We start from the raw sequence: 4,989 nt of genomic DNA, 5'->3' as shown, positions 1-4,989 counted from the left end.
AGCGCCTCTGCCCGGCCTCCCATCGTCTGGGAGGTGAGGAGCGCCTCTGCCCGGCCGCCCCGTCCGGGAGGAAGTGAGGAGCGCCTCTGCCCGGCCGCCCCGTCCGGGAGGAAGTGAGGAGCGCCTCTGCCCGGCCGCCCCGTCCGGGAGGAAGTGAGGAGCGCCTCTGCCCGGCCGCCCCGTCCGGGAGGAAGTGAGGAGCGCCTCTGCCCGGCCGCCCCGTCCGGGAGGAAGTGAGGAGCGCCTCTGCCCGGCCGCCCCGTCCGGGAGGAAGTGAGGAGCGCCTCTGCCCGGCCGCCCCGTCTGGGAAGTGAGGAGCGCCTCTGCCCGGGCGCCCCATCCGGGAAGAAGTAGGAGCGCCTCTACCCGGCCGCCCCATCCGGGAAGAAGTGAGGAGCGCCTCTGCCCGGCCACCCATCGTCTGGGAAGTGAGGAGCGCCTCTGCCCGGCCACCCACCGTCTGGGAAGTGAGGAGCGCCTCTGCCCGGCCGCCCCGTCCGGGAAGAAGTGAGGAGCGCCTCTGCCCGGCCGCCCCGTCCGGGAAGAAGTGAGGAGCGCCTCTGCCCGGCCGCCCTGTCCGGGAAGAAGTGAGGAGTGCCTCTGCCCGGCCGCCCCGTCTGGGAGGTGAGGAGCACCTCTGCCCGGCCACCCATCATCTGGGAGGTGAGGAGCGCCTCTGCCCGGCCACCCACCGTCTGGGAAGTGAGGAGCGCCTCTGCCCGGCCACCCACCGTCTGGGAAGAAGTGAGGAGCGTCTCTGCCTGGCCGCCCCGTCTGGGAAGTGAGGAGCGCCTCTGCCCGGCCACCCACCGTCCGGGAAGTGAGGAGCGCCTCTGCCCGGCCACCCACCGTCCGGGAAGTGAGGAGCGCCTCTGCCCGGCCACCCACCGTCCGGGAAGTGAGGAGCGCCTCTGCCCGGCCACCCACCGTCCGGGAAGTGAGGAGCGCCTCTGCCCGGCCACCCACCGTCCGGGAAGTGAGGAGCGCCTCTGCCCGGCCACCCACCGTCCGGGAAGTGAGGAGCGCCTCTGCCCGGCCACCCACCGTCCGGGAAGTGAGGAGCGCCTCTGCCCGGCCGCCCCGTCTGGGAAGTGAGGAGCGCCTCTGCCCGGCCTCCCATCGTCTGGGAGGTGAGGAGCGCCTCTGCCCGGCCGCCCCGTCCGGGAGGAAGTGAGGAGCGCCTCTGCCCGGCCGCCCCGTCCGGGAGGAAGTGAGGAGCGCCTCTGCCCGGCCGCCCCGTCCGGGAGGAAGTGAGGAGCGCCTCTGCCCGGCCGCCCCGTCCAGGAGGAAGTGAGGAGCGCCTCTGCCCGGCCGCCCCGTCCGGGAGGAAGTGAGGAGCGCCTCTGCCCGGCCGCCCCGTCTGGGAAGTGAGGAGCGCCTCTGCCCGGGCGCCCCATCCGGGAAGAAGTAGGAGCGCCTCTACCCGGCCGCCCCATCCGGGAAGAAGTGAGGAGCGCCTCTGCCCGGCCACCCATCGTCTGGGAAGTGAGGAGCGCCTCTGCCCGGCCACCCACCGTCTGGGAAGTGAGGAGCGCCTCTGCCCGGCCGCCCCGTCCGGGAAGAAGTGAGGAGCGCCTCTGCCCGGCCGCCCTGTCCGGGAAGAAGTGAGGAGCGCCTCTGCCCGGCCGCCCTGTCCGGGAAGAAGTGAGGAGTGCCTCTGCCCGGCCGCCCCGTCTGGGAGGTGAGGAGCACCTCTGCCCGGCCACCCATCATCTGGGAGGTGAGGAGCGCCTCTGCCCGGCCACCCACCGTCTGGGAAGTGAGGAGCGCCTCTGCCCGGCCACCCACCGTCTGGGAAGAAGTGAGGAGCGTCTCTGCCTGGCCGCCCCGTCTGGGAAGTGAGGAGCCCCTCTGCCCGGCCGCCCCGTGTCTGGGTAGAAGTGAGGAGCTCCTCTGCCTGGCCGCTCTGTCAGGGAGGTCTACCACGGAGGCCAGAAGCAATGTGGGGGCTGGACGTGGTGGCTCACGCCTGTGGTCCCGGCACTCTGGGGGGTGAGGCGGGTTGATCACTTCGGGCTAGGAGTTCGAGACCAGTCTGGCCAATTTGGCGAAACATGAAGTATACAACAGACAAACCAACCAACCAACTCAATGACAACAAAACAGGTCTACCCTGGAGTCATACTCTAATTTTTTCTATTTTCCTCCCTTTCTGATCCTTTGTCCCACTTTCTTTTTCTTCCTCTTCCTTCTCCCTCTTCTTTGTCAAATAGAGGATTGAGTTATTATCACTGATCCATATAAAGTCCCTCTCTCATTTATTTTAACTCCCACCCCCATTTCTATTCCCCGACTTCCCATGTGCAACCTTCCTAATATGTTTGATACGCATCTTTTTGTTTGTATGTATTTTTAGAAAATGTTTATTGTTTTTGTATGCAAAAAAAATTAATAAAAAAAAAAAAAAATTAGCTGGGCATGGTAGCATGTGCCTGTAATCCCAGCTACTTGGGACACTGAGGCAGGAGAATTGCTTGGACCTAGGAGGCAGAGGTTGCAGTGAGCTGAGATTGTGCCACTGCACTCCCAACTGGGCAGCAGAGCAAGACTCTCCCTCAAAAAATAAAAGATACATATATATATATAAAAAATTTATTATAAATATGATATAGAATATATAATGATATATATTCTTATAAATATAAACTTATACGAAAGTATATTATATGATTATAATATGTAATATATAAAGATATTATAATATATAAAATACATATATCTTATGTTTATGAAATTTGTTATATTTGTATGTATATATTATATATTTTATATTAACAAAATATATAATATATGATATAGAACAACTTATGCTTTATAATTATATGTAATTGTATAATTATATATTATATAACATATAATTAGTATATAAATATACTTAAGTATAATATAAATAATACGTTGTATCTTTATATTATATCATAAATATATATCTTTATAATATAATGTTACATTATATATTATACATTTTATTATATATTATACATTTATATTTATTATATATTATACATTTATTATATATTATACATTTTATTATATACTATATATCATATATTATATACTATATATCATATATTATATATAATAACTCATGACAAGATACTTTAAAGCAAATAAGTTTAGGAATAACTTCCTTTTAATCCTTAAATATGAGGCAAAATATGAGCAATCAAATTAGCCTTTCATAGTATTATGAGTTAACATTTGTGTTTTTCGGGTTATGTGGAATTCATATCCAAGTCTAGTAGGCTCAGTCATAACTGACACCAATAATAGTTTTAAAAATGCGAACCTTGTTTGATTTAAACCCTGCACCCTGATAAACTCATGAAAACAATGAAATGGAGCCACTCCCTTTATAGAAGCACTGCAGCTGTGAGAAATATTTACTTTGTTCAAGCATTAATTATGGCTTTTCTACTAAATATTCCTTGAAATCATTAACAAAAGAATAAGTTAGAGCTGGTAGGCCACCACACCCTGCTAATTTTATAAGTATATATAAATATATATAATACATATATTTTAATCCTTAAATATGAGGCAAAATACGAGCAATCAAATTAACCTTTCATAGTATAACCAATCATCAATGTTAACATTTGTGTTTTTCAGGTTGTGCAGAATTCATATCCAAATCTAGGAGGTTCAACCATAAGTGACACCAATAATAGGTTTAAAAACGTGAACCTTGTTTGATTTTAACATCGAACCTCTGACAAACCCATGAAAACAATGAAATTGAGCCACTTCCTTTACAGGAGCACTGCAGCTACAAGAAATATTTACTCTGCTCAGGCATTAATTATGGCTTTTCTATTAAATATTCCTTGAAATCATTAACAAAAAGCATGAGTTAGATCAAGGACCTGCCAACATGGGCTGCAATTGCACCAAAAACCATGAAGAAGGTGGCCCAGGTCATCGTGTGAGTAGCAACTTCCACAGGAACAAGTGCGTGTGTGAGGAGATCGCCACTATCCCCAGCAAAAAGCTCCGCAGCAAGAAAGCAGGTTTATTGCGGCACTATTCACAACAACAAAGACTTGGAACCAACCCAAATGTCCAACAGTGATAGACTGGATGAAGAAAATGTGGCACATATACACCACGGAATACTATGCAGCCATAAAAAATGATGAGTTCATGTCCTTTGTAGGGACATGGATGAAGCTGGAAACCATCATTCTCAGCAAATTATCACAAGGACAAAAAACCAAATACTGCTTGTTCTCACTCATAGGTGGCAACTGAACAATGAGAACACATGGACACAGGAAGGGGAACATCACACACCGGGGACTGTTGTGGGGTGGGGCGGGGGGAGGGATAGCATTAGGAGATATACCTAATGCTAAATGACGAGTTAATGGGTGCAGCACACCAACATGGCACATGTATATATATGTAACAAACCTGCACGTTGTGCACAGTACCCTAAAACTTAAAGTGTAATTTAAAAAAAAAGATAGCAGGCTGTGTCACACATCTCATGAGGCAGATTCAGAGGGGACGGTGAGATGTGTTTCCATCAGGCTGCAGGAGGAGGAGAGAGAAGGGAGAGATAATTACGATCCTGGGGTCTCAGCCCTGGATCAAGAGATCACTGAAGTGGATCCTGACACAAAGGAAATGCTGAAGCTTTTGGAGTTAGGCAGTCTGTCCAAACTGCAGTTCACTCAGTCTACGTTAGGATGAATTTCAATATGGCTCCTGGAGCTGGCTGAATCTTTCTGCAATGCAGTAACATTTTCAATAAACCTGGGACAACACCAAAAAAAAAAAAAAAAAAATGAGTTAAACCAAGGTATGTCAACGTGAATGAATTGTTAAAAAATATTGTATATGAATAAATACATGAGGAAGCTCTCAACATGCATTAGGAGGCCCATAGTTTGTACATGGCACACTCAGTGATGCCAGTGGCTTGGCATGATTAGGACCTAATTCTACTCTAAATAGGTGCATTACTATCAGCTCTCTCTCTCTTCT

At 49.8% G+C, this 4,989-nt stretch overlaps 1 pseudogene; it reads left to right on the top strand.

Annotated features, from left to right (window-relative positions):
- Positions 1–3,874: 3,874 nt before the first annotated feature.
- LOC129462098 (small ribosomal subunit protein eS17-like) lies at positions 3,875–4,695 on the top strand (annotated as a pseudogene).
- Positions 4,696–4,989: the final 294 nt, after the last annotated feature.

This window comes from Symphalangus syndactylus, chromosome 2 (assembly GCF_028878055.3).
Source record: "Symphalangus syndactylus isolate Jambi chromosome 2, NHGRI_mSymSyn1-v2.1_pri, whole genome shotgun sequence".
NCBI classification, from domain to species: Eukaryota; Metazoa; Chordata; class Mammalia; order Primates; family Hylobatidae; genus Symphalangus; species Symphalangus syndactylus.
The sequence above is the reverse complement of the archived record's forward strand: the minus strand, read 5'-3'. Positions and strand labels throughout refer to the sequence as shown.